Source organism: Dreissena polymorpha, chromosome 2 (genome assembly GCF_020536995.1).
Source record: "Dreissena polymorpha isolate Duluth1 chromosome 2, UMN_Dpol_1.0, whole genome shotgun sequence".
NCBI classification, from domain to species: Eukaryota; Metazoa; Mollusca; class Bivalvia; order Myida; family Dreissenidae; genus Dreissena; species Dreissena polymorpha.
The window spans coordinates 68,334,877-68,350,861 of NC_068356.1; the positions used below are offsets into that span (position 1 = coordinate 68,334,877).

At 34.6% G+C, this 15,985-nt stretch overlaps 1 long non-coding RNA gene across 1 annotated transcript in view; it reads right to left on the bottom strand.

Annotated features, from left to right (window-relative positions):
* LOC127867465 (uncharacterized) overlaps positions 1-15,985 on the bottom strand; it is a 136,818-nt gene that overhangs the window by 116,747 nt on the left and 4,086 nt on the right. The window lies entirely within an intron of this gene.

Genomic DNA, 15,985 nt, shown 5'->3' on the forward strand with positions numbered 1-15,985 from the left:
TCACGACATGCGGTCGGCGTCGTCAACGGTTGTTCCTTGGACCCAGCAAAGTTTAAGCGACATTGGAAGGCATTCGTCTTCCGACCATTTTTGCCACCAGGCGGGGATATGGATTTCAATACCGCCCGCCGATGGAAATTAGTGGAAATTTACTGGTTCTACAGAATTTCGAAGGGCGGATTTATTAAAGGGCGACATTCGTTCACAGTGATTGTTCCGCTAAATGTCGACGAGGAAAATGGTCGCGGACCAAAATCTTTTATTATAAGTATCTGAGTTATAGAAGACGTTATTTTGTATTTCGGACCGCCCGTTTGCAAAAAGGCACTGGAGTATATACAATAAAGAACACCGAATAGTGCTTGCGCACACATATTACTAAGTTATATGGAAATGCGTTGAAAACATAGGTTATATTTTCATTCCACCACGACCTCGTGGTTTAATTCCTACGCTTCGGAAGATTAACACGTTTGTTATAAGTGAGACAAACGCAACCTCAAATTTAAATTAGTCGTTAAATGAAGCACGTAAACGTTCGACTAACGGGTTTAAAATGATTATCAAAGTTTGGATTGCTCGTCAATAGCAGTGCAAAATTGATACACTGATTTGCAGGCACACACCACAAGAGTTTTACCCAACCAGATTCAATTTTCGAAAAATATCACTATCTGATTTCCCACTAATCTGTATACGTTTAAGCAGAGGATTCTTAATATATCATCATATTTTCCACAGAGGACAAGAACAATAAGTGACGTATACAACAAGTAAAGTGACGTCAGATGCATCGGCGTGGGAACCGTAAGGAAACATTGCAGCATCTATTGACTGACGACCTAGCGTTGGTTTATTTGAATTAATTACACATCCGATATTTGGTCAAGAACACAGGCTTATAAATAAAGTAATTCCGATGTTTGCCATAAGCCGCATAAAAAACTGTCTTTTATGCACTAGTTTAAATTCTTCAGAAAAAATGTTTTAAAACGTTATTTGAAAAAGCACTACTTACCGATGAGTTAACATACATTAACATCCATGTGTTAACCCCATCGCGTCGCGTGATCCTGCACCCTGTATAGCTCTCCGATACAACCGTTGGGAAATATGTCCTTAGATGTTTTAATTTACTCAAAATGTAAAGTGATTTTCAAGACGCGCGCTTTGAAAAGCTCTGTTCGATTTTTTTTAAATATTTGTTGTTACTATTTTACGTACATTTTATTTATTGTATGTATATCCAATTCTACTATATGTATATAGCATGTCTATCCGTAGCATCGGCCCTCTTAATGAATACATATGTATTTTAGAAGTGAACAAATACAAAAACACGCATGTATTTATATGTCAATATATTGTTTAAGGTGTATTCTTTGACATTACAACAAAAACTGCATTTAAATCGGCAAGTATTTTTTTTACAAAATACTGGCCAGACTTAGCTCCCTGTATCAGGATGCAGGATCAACGGGGTTTTCAGGGGGTTACACACGGGCTGGACAGAATGAAAACACATCGTTGAGAACTTTACTTTTGCAAACATCTCAAGTTAATGAAATACATTTGTGAAAATCTTTAGTGCATACAAGACAGTTTTTCTTGCAGTTTGTGCAGATATCTTAAGGTATATAAATCTGTTAATACGTCTGAAATCGGTGACATAAATTTCACGTTGCGTGACGCATAGTCGTGCGGTATACATGGAAATTTGAACAAGAACACTGGCTTATTAAATAAAATAATTCTGATGTATTTTACAATCACATTTCCATAAGCAGCGTAAAAATCTGTCTTTTATGCACTAGTTAAAATTCTTTAAAAATAACATTGTTTTAAAAAGCTATTTGGAAACAAGACTATTGCCAAGCAATAATTGTGTTCCCTACCGGCTCCACCATTGTCAGAATTTTTGTAATATGCTTATGCCAGAATTCTTGACGTAGGAACAAAATTAAATGACGTGCATAATTTCCATTTTGCCATCTGTCCATATTTCAAGTTTCATGAAAAAATATGAAGAACTTTTTAAGTTTTCGCAGGATCCAGAAAAGTGTGACGGACTGACAGACGGACAGACTGACAGACAGATTGACGCGTAGAGCGCAAATATTACATATTCATTAATCATTTATAATATTAGCTCCAAATGTACTTAGTGATTTACAATGTGTCCTACTTAAACACTTGCGAAAAATCATTGGTCATAAACTATCTTTCGAGTGATTTTTGGGTTTGAACTTGCATTACTTTCTAAAAAATATGTAACGCACTTAGTCATGATTAATAAATTGTTTTACATGTATGTCCATCTTAATGTGTATTATCAAGCAATTGCGCATATGTATGTAACATAATAATTGTGCACATTGCATCATACAGTTATATTTCATTCCAGTATGCGTAAATTCCGGGTTATCCTACTGTTTAAAATTATTGTTTATTTTTATATAACGCCGCCGATATGCGCATGCAGATATAAATGGGAGGCGTCATTCCCTCTGTGCGTGGCGGGTTCGGTGCATTGTGTACACACCGGTCTTTCTGACAATAACGTATTGACGTAGCCATCTATGTATAGCATGGGTTCGGTGCGCATCCTCTCCTACATTTTGCATGCGATTTTCGCTTAACATTTATAAATGATTATCTGCAAGTGCTACGGTGATTATGGTCAAGGTGTCACGATTACCTTAATTAAATGAGTTATTTTTTTGTTTAAAAATATTAAAACCGAGCGCTACTTCTCCTAGATTATGCATGCGATTTTGTTTCGACCATTGCAGAATAAGTATCGCCGAGTGCTTCAGCGCATATCGACACGGTTTCTCGATTGCGTTATTTTTTTAAGTTATCGCCCTTTGTTTGAAATAACATAATACCAGGCAATTGTTATTGCAATTTGCTTCCTTAAAACTTCAATCTCAAATATTCACCGTAACCTTTCAACAGCATCAACTTTCTAGAATAACAACAGTTGGGACGAACATCAACTATAAATGCTTAAGCGAATTTTTTTAATGAATATTATAAATGGTACTTATTGAGGCCTTCCGCTGTCTTTTTCGGTAACTCTGACGTGCATTGTTTCATATAAGGATGCTGTTAGCGTAATTTTGTGTTTTGAAAAGTACTTCACGAATGATAGACTAATGTCATCGCATGATTCCTAGTCACAGTTGCGGCCTTCTTGACCAGCGTTGATTGCTGGAAGTTAGCCAGTGAGTCATATGAGACTTACATTACTTAGTCCACAAGAAGCATACGTTTGTTTCAAGATTGATAGCATGTACACGTATTTGACAAGCCCGTGGAAAAATTAACTTAACGTGTTGATCAATCAATCAAACGATCGACCGATTAATCAATCAATCATTCGATATATCCACACATCCATCAATAAATCAAGATCAAATTCAAAAATTGGAGATGCATCTCTAGACCCGGCTTTAAGCTATAAATCAACACGTCATTTTCATTATTTATAAATCTTAGAAATCAGTTAACTGCATAAAATAATCGAATATCCTTTTTACTTATCTGTGTTAATGATTAATGTGCTATGTTACAGACAAACAGAGGCGCACGTTCGAAAGTACTGACAGACAGACGTATTTACACTAGAATGCTTCTGGAGTTTACTGACTCGCAAAGACACAGCATTTTCGACAAAAAAAAACAAGTGATTAAAGTCAACTACTGACGAGGAGATAATGCATATAAGGCGGAGAACCAGAACTATCGTGATTATTTAATTTTATCACACTTTTACAGCGAATTCGGTTGATTAAAGCCCCGTTGATTAAATTTCTGCTCAAAACCACGGCACGAAATGACGTCATTTTTTCGACCAAATTTCGACATAAATCCAGCGAAATTATCCAGTTAGACTAATTTTGATTAAATAAAAAGGTTTATTGAATAAAAATTGTGGGATAAATAAAATGATAGATTAGTGTTGATTATAGATCAGGTTTATTATGCTCGGCACGAAAACGAAAAAGCAATCGCCAAGGCTCGTGCTTTTTGTTTTCTAAGCCTCGCATGATAAACCTGATCTAGAATCAACACTAACCTATTATTCTCTATATGCAAGACAAACTGTCATGTTGCATTTTATTTACTTCATGTTGCGCCATGCCTTGCCACATGCTTATTTCTTATTGATGTGGTCTCGTTGAATAGCTAGTTTATTTAATAGTGCAATTACTTGTGTTAAATTGTAATGCACAAACTATAAAGCGTAAGTTGCAGTATGTTGGTGATGAATAGCACAATTAAAAATCATTTGTCGTATAACAAAATGCAAGTGTTATATGTAAACATGGAGTATTCAATAATCAATAAACTATTGTCATAAAGCAATATGCAGTTGTTTTTAGCACCATTCGAAGATTGGCGGACATTCCTTTTCATATATGACATCCCAGTCGGCTTTTAAATAATAATCACGAAGCAGTTAATCCTACTTTCTTTTTCATTTATCTGAACAATGCTTGGATGGCAAGTATAGACTCAATGATAAAATGTAGGAAAACCAGATAACGAAATTTTCAGACAATTTAGTTGTGTGACGTGGTGAACATTTTACCAAAATATCAAATCGATACAATACAAATTGCATTACCGACTTATTCATTGCGCAATGTGGAGTAGTTTAACATTATTTGTAGTCCAGACATTCATTATTTAAGACATCTCGTCCATCATAATTTAATGTATAGTCATTACACGCTATAACACGAGTAATCACTTATCACTAGCAATCCTCTTAGTTTTCGTTGCATTCCAGTACAAATCAAGTATACAGTAGCATGGAACTTGGTCAGGCAAAGCATCCACACAAATAAGCTCCAAATACAATAACACAGATCAGTACAATGAGTGTCATGGTCGTTTTAAGATTGCACGCTTTCGCAAAAAGGCCTGCACGGTAACCAGCGATTGGTGCAATTTGCTGTATGGGATTCGCAGTTTCCTGTGTGGGATCGGATGGAACGCATGGAACAATCAGTGTGAACGCCGGTCGGCGATTGATTCTTCCGTCCGGCAGTATTCTGTGAAAGTCAAGCAAGTGTACCGGTATAAGATACTCTTCCTGGAGTCCAGGCTGGACACGAGTTGCAACCGGCCAGGAACCGCTCGAAAAGTCGGTCACCGTAAAATCCTGGTTTGCCGGGGAGCAAGGGACCATTGACGTCGACGACAAATGATTGTTTCTATTCATCGATTTCGCGTTTCTTCGTTTCGTCATGATATTTTGTTAATCGTTGATCAAGTACTATATTTGTGTATGGTAATCCTAGTCAAACGCGTATTGAACGCTAATTGAACATTATGAGGTACATTGTATTTACATATCGCATGTGTCCTTTATACTTGAGCTTTCAAATTTCATATAGCTGGCATTCTGCCACTTGTTAACATTCGTGATGTTTTGTCGACACTGAAAAGTCGACTGATAAGTGAAATGCATACGTGGTATATGTACACTTGCAATTTGCAATTCATTGTTAGATATCATAATTAGCATCCTGAAAAAGTAAACAATACATGTGACCGTCATGATGTAAAAGGGAATACATGCATATATTAAGAATGACTTAACTTAAAAGTTCACATTATTTTTAGAATACGTAATACCTTGCGCTTCAACAACTGATAACATTTTCGGAAAACTGTTGCAATTATAAAGTGCGCATCAAATGTTAATGTTTGAATAAGACATCACTAAAATGTTAGAGTCTGTGCATTCAGACCGTTAATGTCCTAACTTTTAAATTTCGGGAAATGGTGCAGTATATTAACACAATCCCTTTATCACGTGACTTTTTAAGATCTGTGCGGTGAGTTAAATATAAACAAACGTGCGACCCATGTTACATTTTCGAAGTTTACCTTTGAAATAATGCAATATTTTAATGGTATAAAGGGGATGGTCTTCAACAAACTTATACCACACTGATCATCTTATAATACACATGTTTTTCTTGAACTGCTTTTCATCTATATATAACAGAAACCTGTGAATGCATACACAATGATATATAATAAGCTTCGCCCTTAACGTTTATGTCATTGCTTTACGTTTCAACCAGGTGATGCGTTTGTGTTAAAGCACTAAAAAGTCCCCACACTGATCGTACATTTTTCTAACCGCTCAAATGCGCGGTTGCGCTTTACTGAAAACTTACTCTTTTTTTGAAATCATGATACCTATTAACAAACTTTCATGAATGTGCGGGACCTCCACTTTATCCCATTAAAAAGAAACTCGTGAACTACTTAAAAAGTAATCAATTTGTGGAAACACGAGTTATTTAGTTGTGTGAAAATGTGAACTTACTGTCAACTTATTAGTCAAGTTTAATATGTGCATGTATTTCCTTTCAGGTGGACATGTGTATTGTTTTCTTTTTGTAATATCAATTGCAGCGGGCAAGAATTGACGTACACTATCAGTTAAGTGACAAAAGATGCCTCGGTGTGGGAACCGCTGGACGACATTGCAGCGTATATTGACGACCAAGCGCTGATATATAACTGTTTTAAGGGTATAGCACTACGACTACGCTAAAACCGCTGGGAAATATGTGCTGAGTGACATTAATCAACTCAGTTTACCTCGAGGTCAATGGTTCCTTGGTCCACTTAATGTGGAAAGCACTGTATGTTTAAGTTTTTTTAGCATAGGTGCAACGCACCTATGCTTAAGGTATATACTACATTTCGAAAATGCACATGATACGGTTGACCATTATGAAACCTAACGATCAAAAATCAGACGAAATTTCTATTTAATATAGTATATGGCAATTCAACATTTTTTTATTTGGAAACATTTTTCTAACGTTTTCTTCCAAGAATATTGCTGACACCATTTTTAGTGAATTTTTCTAAGACCGTTTTATGTCAAAAAATCTTCTTATAACCTAAAACAAATTTCGTTCGTAAAACAATTATATCTTTTAAATGTGGGAATATGCATTTCTATCGCCTTCTCTAGTTTTTCTCAGTATACTGCACTTTTTCCGAAATTGAAAATTTAAGACTTCGCGGTCTGCATACAAATACACTTTATGCGCACAGTAATCTACAATCAGCTACCAACAGTTTTTCAAAATTATATCAATTCGTGGAAACGCGAGTTTGTTTAGTTTTCTCAAATTAATGCAAACTTATTTTGAAATAAGAAATTTCAATTAGTACACGTATTTCCTATGTAGACGGCCACTTGTATTGTTTACTGTCTAATGCTGTTAATTAAGCATTATCATCCAATCAATTGCAAAAATTGGTAACTTATGATTTTTCAAAACGCAGTCACGGTTTTCGCTTACCATAATTTACTTTGACTATAGTTATCAAAACTTGCTTTATTCTGAAATATTTTAGTTATCCAATCAGTGTATGTATAACTGCAGTTGGTCATTTTATTGTTTGTGTGTTTTGAAAACGTTTGCGTAGCTCATACGTTTATAATAAGCTTTTGTTGACTATTGTGTCTAAAAACAATACCCAAATACATTTATCTGGTAAATGTATCCGACCAAGATGCACACACTGCAATAATATCATCATATGCTAAAAATTTAATGGTATGGTTTATCCTATTATTTATACTATGATGTTCAATGTACTTCACGTAATGCTATATATCTGGTTACATGTAAACATTGCTGTAAACAATATGTCGGGCAAACTAATAAAAATGTATCTCGCAGAATGAATAGCCATATATTTTATATCAAATACTGTTCAATAAATCCTATTTTACATGTTGCTACACATTTTGGATCTACTCACAACGATTGAAATTTATTTGAGTTCTCTTTTGTACTATTGGTATTGTTGAAAACAATCTAGACCGTTTATGCAAAGAAACATTTTGGATACATACATTAAAAACTATGATTCCTAACGGTTTAATTAATAAACTGCTTTATAACCTTAAGAACATAAGCATAATTCCCATATACATTTGGTGTTTGCCTATTACAATGTCTTTTTGTAAATTATATTATATTATTACTAAAAGTCTGGTGTATCAAGACGGATCCATCATTGCATATTGTAATAGTATGTGTTTAATATTATGTGTTATAAAAATACCGCCAAAAAAATTAATTCCTACGCTTCGGAAGTTTGCTAATAAGTGCAATAACCAACACGACTTCAAATTTAATTATTCATTAAATGATGCACGTAAACGTTCACTTAGGATAATAATTATCAAAGTTAACTTAGGATAATAATTATCAAAGTTTGGCTTGCTCGTCAATAGCAGTGCAAAATTATTACACTGATTTGCAGGCACACGCGTCGTGATGTTTACCCAACTAAATTCAATTTTCGAAAAATATCACTATCTTAATTCCCACAGATCGTCATACATTTTAGCAGAGGATTCTTAATATATCATCCTATTGGTTGCAAATCGTTCACTTTCTTAGAAGATAGCGCCGAGGAGAAAACACGCGAATGCATGAGGAGCGAAACATGTTGCGATTGCTTGCAGAGGACAAGAACAAGAAGTGACGTATAAAAATAGTAAAGTGACGTAAGATACAACGATGTGGAAACCGTAAGAAGATATTGCAGCGTCTATAGACGACCGACCTAGCGCTGATAGATATCTGTTTTATGGGTATACCACTCCGATAGAACCGCTGGGAAATATGTCATTAGTTTTGTTCATTTTCTCAGTATGTTCAGTAATTTTCCCGACGCGCTCATTGAGAAGCTATGTTCGAGTTTTCGAATATTTATTGTTACTATTTTACGGACATTTTATTGATTGTATGTATATCTAATTTTACTATATATATATATATATATATATATATATATATATATATAAATAAATCAATATTCATTAATCATTTTTAATATTTGCTCCAAAGGACTTTTCAAGAGTTATTTACAGTGTGTCCTATTTATATGCGTGCAAAAGATAGTAACCGCCTCATTTAATCATAATGTCATTATATATGATAATATCATTGGTCACAAACTATCTTTCGAGTGGTTAATAAAAATAGATACCCCTCCTTGGATTTGAACTAGCATTATTATTTTCTAAAAATATGTAACGCACTTAGTCATGATTCATAAATTGTTTTACATGTATGTCTATTGTAATGTGTATTGATCTTCAAGCGTTTGTGCATATGTATGTAACACAATCATTGTACACACTGCATCATACATTTATATTTCATTTCAGTATGCGTACATTCCGGGTTATCCTATAGTCGAAAATTATTGTTTATTTTCATATAATGCCACCGATATACGTATGCAGATCTAGAAATAAATTGGAGGCGTCATTCCCTCCGTGCGTGGCGGGTTCGGTGTGCATCTTCTAATGCATTTTGCATGCGATTTTTGCTTTACATTTACAATAATTTACAATAAGATTATCTGCAAGTGCTACGCTGCATATGGTCAATGTGTCAAGATTACCTTAATTAAATGAGTTATTGCCCTTTGTTACAAAATATTATTAAAGTTTCTGTACGCTACTTCTCCTAGATTATGCATGCGATTTTGCTTCGACCTTTGTAGAATAAGTATCGCCAAGTGCTTCAGCGTATATCGACAAGGTTTCTCGATTGCGTTATTTTATATAGTTATCCCCCTTTGTTTGAAATAACATAATACCAGACCTGTGATTGCAGTTTGTTTCCTTAAAATTACCATCTCTAATATTCACTGTTACCTGTCAACAGCAACAGCAACGCACCCGTGGTGTGGCGTACACGTTTGTGTTTATTGTGTTACTCGCGACTGAAATCTTGAGAGGAGAAGCTCGTGCTTAATTAAGCGGCCCATCCACACACAATATCATTGTCAATTTTATTGTCAATAATAAAGATTGACAATAAAATTGATAGTGAATTGATGATATTGAAGACACCGTCAATGTATAGATGAAAATCAGAGAGCTCAAATATTTATTTATTTGTATTGCACAATGGGAGTAGTTTAACATTATTTGTAGTCCACACATTCATTATTTCAGACATCTCGTCCATATTAATTTAATGTAGAGTCATTACACGCTATAACATCAGTAATCACTTATCACTAGCAATCCTCTTCGTTTTCGCTGCATTCCAGTAAAAATCAATTACATGTATACAGTAGCATTGAACTTGGTCAATCAAAGCATCCACACAAGTAAGCCTCGAAGACAACAACACAGAGCATTACTATGAGTATGATTGCCGTTTTAAGATGGCGCGCTTTCGCAAGAAGGTTTGCACGGTAACCAGCTATTGGTGCAGTTTCCTGTATGGAATTCGCAGTTTTCTGTGTGTGATCGCATGTAACAATCAGTATGAACAACTGTCGGCGATTTATTCGTCCGTCCGGCAGTATTCTGTGAAAGTTAAACCAGTGTACTGGTATATGATATTCTTCCTGGGGTCCACGCTGGACACGAGTTGCAACCGGCCAGGATCCGCTCGAAATTTCGGTCACCGTAAAATCCTGGTGTGCCGGGGTGAAATGGGACGTTGACGTCGACGACGAATGATTGTTTCTATTCCTCGATTTCGCGTTCCTTCGTTTCGTCATGATATTTAGTTAAACGTTGATCCAGTACAATATTTGTTTAGGTTAATCCTAGCCCAACGACCATCACGAAATCCATGTGTTTCTAAAGTAGTGCATAGATCAAGCCCTTGATTGCTCACCCACCAGGTCATTATGCACGTGATTCATGGTTATCAGTATTTACACCACAAACACCGTGGCTGTCATGAACGGTTTTTACTCAAATGCATATACAATCACTTTAATTGATTAAGAATAAGGATTTCAGATTTTATTGAAATTATTATATCACGTTACTTCACCAAATGACCTAGGTTCCTGGGTTTTTTGTAGTAGTTTTGCTTTTCTTTGAAAGCAATCATAATCCTCTTCATCCCTGTGTATCCCGACATTAAATGGTCGTACGATCATGCATATAACAGATAATAGCCGTGTTAAATAAGGATCAGTTGAGCTACGACTGAGCTCTCCGATTTGAAACACAATTGAGATATTCTGACTCCAATTTATTGTAGCTTATTACTGTAGCTATTGATATTGTGTATTTTGTGGCATGTTATGCTGTAGTGTATGTTAACATTTCACGAGTACATTTTGAATTAATTTTGACATACACGCTTAATAAATAAACTCCTTTGGCCTTCCATTGTTTCGTTTCGAATAGATGGCAAAACAGGAGTATTTTATTCTGTACTTCGTGATACTGATGCCGATGTTTTTAGTAAACTTCAATAAATTTAATATCAATTTAAAACTTATACTGATAACTAAATCTAAATAAAAATATTTATCCTTTTTGACTACCTATGCTTTTTGACTTGCCTAGATTGTCATTCATAGGGATTTTGGTATTGAATCACGGCATTTTTTTAACGTTCTTACAATCTTCAATACTGTTGATTTATCCGCCAATATGTTCACTGTTATTTCTTCATTCAGGCTAATTGTTGTTTGTTGTTGGTGTTGTTGTTCTTTTTAAATGTAAACTTAGAAATTATATTTGTAAGTTTTGCTTGACAATGCATATTTATATTTTATACTTTCCATACGACTCGCCTTGAGTAGTGGTATGTAAAGGTTGTTTTGCTGGATCAATTATCCTGTTTACTTGTAGTTTCGTTGATTGGAAATCAAAGCTATAGCTTGTTGCTTATGCTACCTAACATATTACAACATGTTTTTTTCCGTAAACCTATATTATCCAACATTCTCATCTGCAACATGTTTCATTGTATTTTGCTGATCCTTATTCTTTTATGTACATTATTAGTATTGTCCAGCATGTATCAAGAAGTTACACGAAATGTAATTTATTTTTCCGTTACCGCGGCCATTCAGTCATTTATGCTTGTGTGCCAGTCTTTAACCTAATGGGTAACGATCTTGATGCTTATCGAATGACCGTGGGGTTATTTAATTCAAGTAAATATTGATGTCGTACAACATTATTTAACACTTTTGTGCAACACGCGAATTTGTATTACTGTTTTCCTTCTTTCTTGGGCTCTCGCGTTCTTTATTCTCAGGCTGCAGGACCGTTTGTCTTCGAAGTGAATCTCATATTAATTGACGCTTTACGCTTTCTTTTACTTTATTCAGCAAAATCCTGGACCAGAATGCAAGGCACTTAGTGTCTTGCATTTGAACGTGCGGTCAATTCGAAACAAACTTGATTATATCGCAAGTAATCTGTGTGATTTTGAAATGTTATGCTTCACGGAAAACTCATCTTACGGACGTTGTTTCCGAAGTTTTAAAAATTACATGCTTTGATGAAGGTTTTCCCAAATAGATTTTACACCTCACTCCAGCGGTTCATTAATTTGTGTTTAAATTAGTATATAAGTTCTCGTCGTGTAATTGAGCTAGAGTGTCCGCGTATGCACACATTATAAATTGAAATTAATGGTCACATCTCCGCTTTACTTTGCTGCTTGTATCGTCCCCCAAACTCTAACGTATTGTACTGGAATGACCTTGAAACTCATATTGATAAAGCCTTGGACAGTAACCAAAATATAATTATGCTTGGTGATGTAAACGAAGACCAACTTAAAAACTGTAGCCATCTTAAACAGTCATTGACCATCTTCAATGCAAGAAACGTTATCCAGAGTCACCGCCAACTCTGCTACATTAATTGACCCTATAATTATATGTGATAATTTAATTGTACTGAACAATGAGATAATTTCAATTGACACTTCTATTAGTGATCACCACGCCACGGTTGCGCATATTAAAGCCCAAACAGTCCTAAGTAAACCGATGCAGAGACATGTCTGGTTGTACAAGCGAGGTGATTTTCAACGTCTTTACTATTGAATTAATATCGAAAATTCGAATTTTATTACACTCATGAGTGTGGAGGATGCTACTGTGTTATAAACGGAGAAACCCATAGAACTGATGAAACTTTGCAATCCATTTAAATTAGTAACAGTACGTCCTAATGGCAACCCCGGTATGACTCTATGATATGTACATATGCGCGTAAACGCGACAGACTTAAATCTACCGCTATAAAAACAACCTTCTGCTAACAACTGGGCAACATCAAAATACGCTCGTTACAGACTCAACAATATGATCAAACATGCAAAGTAACAATTTTATTCAAATATTGAAATTACACTAACTAATTTACAATCGACCAATTCGAAACAATACTGGAAGATGTTAAAACACCTTATAAACTCGCACTCGCATTCTGATTTAATACCGTCCCTCAAATCAGTCGATCATCACGGAGACGTAACTTTATTTACGTCTGATGAAGAAAAGGCAACGTGCTTAAACAATTATTTTGTTTCCATTTCAATTTTAGACACATTATCGAGAGTTCTTCCTGAACTCACTCACGTTCCATATGCCAGTTTAAACATGTGTCTATTATTGAAACTGAAATAACGGACATAATCAAAATTTTAATAACTAACAAAGCTGTTGATGAAGGTTTAATAAGTCATCTTTTTCTGAAGCGTACATGCGAGTCTATTGCAATAGCGTTATGTTTATCGTTTAATAAATCATTACACGAATGTACTTTTCCTTCACTATGGAAAAATGCGAATGTGATGCTTTTATTCAAAAAGGGTGACCCAAACATACCTTCCAACTATCGTTCAATCTATCTTTTAAACTGTTTAGGAAAACTCATGCAGCGTGTAGTTTATAAACACTTATATAATAATTTTATAGCAATAACATAATACATTGCAAACAATCAGGATTCCTAAGAGAGCATTCAACAGTTTATAAACTTATTGATACATTTGATCAAATAGCTCGTTCCATCGACGACAAGAAACTTAATAGTATGATATTTTGTGATAAATCAAAGGCCTTCGACCGAGTTTGGCATCAAGGTCTTTTATTCAAATCAAAACAAAATGGCGTAAGTGGAAATATACTACGATGGATTGAAAGTTACTTGTCTTGCCGCACACAAAATGTATTTGTCGGTTCAGCAAAGTCTTAATCTTTAGAAGTAAATTCCGGTGTCCCACAGGGCTCAATATTGGTACCGTTGTTTTTCTTGATTTATGTTAATGATATTGTTGATAATCTTCTTAGTATTACACGTCTGTTTGCTGACGATACTTCATTATCATGTACTACATCCACATTAGATGATCTAGAGGATATTTTGAACCATGACCTCTTCCTGATTAACATGTGTGGCAAGCGATGGCTTGTCGACTTTATTCCCCAGAAAACTGAAGCAATTTTATTTACAACACAAAATAATTATCCCTTTTCTCAATTGATGTTTGGTAAGGTATCCGTAGCATTTGTTGATAATCACTAATATCTTGGCCTGACTTTAAGCAGTGATGGCAAATGGAACAAACACATACATAGTATTCTGTCATCTGCGTCGAAAATCCTCGGAGTTATACGTAAAGTTAAGTACAAACTCTCAAGAAAGTGTCTCAATCAAATATATTTCACACACATACGACCATTATTAGAATACGCGTGTATTATATGGGATGGTTGTACTTTGTACGACGAGGAATTATTAGAGAAAATCCAAAATGAAGCCGCGCGTATTGTCTCAGGCCTAACTAGATCCGTCTCGCTTAGAAATCTTTACTCTGAAGTTAAATGGCCAAGTGTTGACAAACGAAGAAGTTGTCTCAAACTCATTAATTTCTACAAAATGCATAATGGCCAATGTCCAAATTCTCTGACGTATCTTCTTCGACAAACAGTTCTTGAACAGTCATAATGAAATCTTTGAAACGCGGAAGACTATAGTGTTTTATCAACAAGAACTTAACTTTATTAACGCTCCTTTTTACCATCTGCTTTTAATCTTTGGAATTCCTTACACATTGGTATCCGAAACATTGACACCATTTCAAAGTTTAAATCTTCGCTTAAACAATTATTTAATTTATGCGACGACAATCCCATGTACTTTTATACCGGAGATAGAAACTCGTCAATTTTGCACGCCCGTTTAAGAAATGAAATAATTGCAGCAACTTAAACTCAGACTTATTTAATAATCATTTAGCAAACACTCCTTTATGTACATGTGGAAACGAGGTTGAAAATGTTGAGCATTACTTTTTTCGATGTCCTACTTTCCGTTTGCAGCGATTAGCTCTTTTTACTGCGCTCCCCTTAAGTGTGAACTGCTCCTTTTTGGTTAGCCCTCATTAAATTATAAAAACAACACATTTATTTTTAACGAATTTCACAGATATATTAATGCGACACAAATATTTTTAACTAGTTAACAATATTCTTATTCTGGACAGGACTTATTGCTTTCGTTATTTTTATCATTATATACATATATATTATTTACCATTTTTTATCATTATTATTATTATTATTTTTATTATTATAATTATTATTTTCATTATAATAATTTAAACTAGAATAAACATATCCCTAATGAAATCATTATATTTATTGCGTTTTGTTTTATCTACTGTAAATGCTGTAAATGACATATTTTATTTATGTATGTTTCTCACCATTATTATAAGTTAAACTTTCCCCCCGAAAGAGTCCCGATAATGTTGTAGAACTTTAGGTCTAACCCTTTTCCATAATGTATGTTTGGACCAAATGTATAAATTTGTATAAATATCATGCTTTTGGAAATAAAATATGAAGTAAATACTTTGATATAGCTGGCAATCTGCCACCTGTTAAGTTTTCTTAATTTACTCAGTATGTTAAGTGATTTTTCCGACGCGCGCTTTGAGACGCTCAGTTCGAATTTTCGAATATTTGTTGTTACTATTATCATATGTAGCCTCCTCATTTTTTATATTATATTGTCATTAGGATACTATCGTTGGTCACAAACTATCTTTCGAGAGTAATAGAAAATATATACCGATCCCTGGTTTTGAACTTTAGTCATTATATTTTCAAAATAAGTAACGCACGAAGT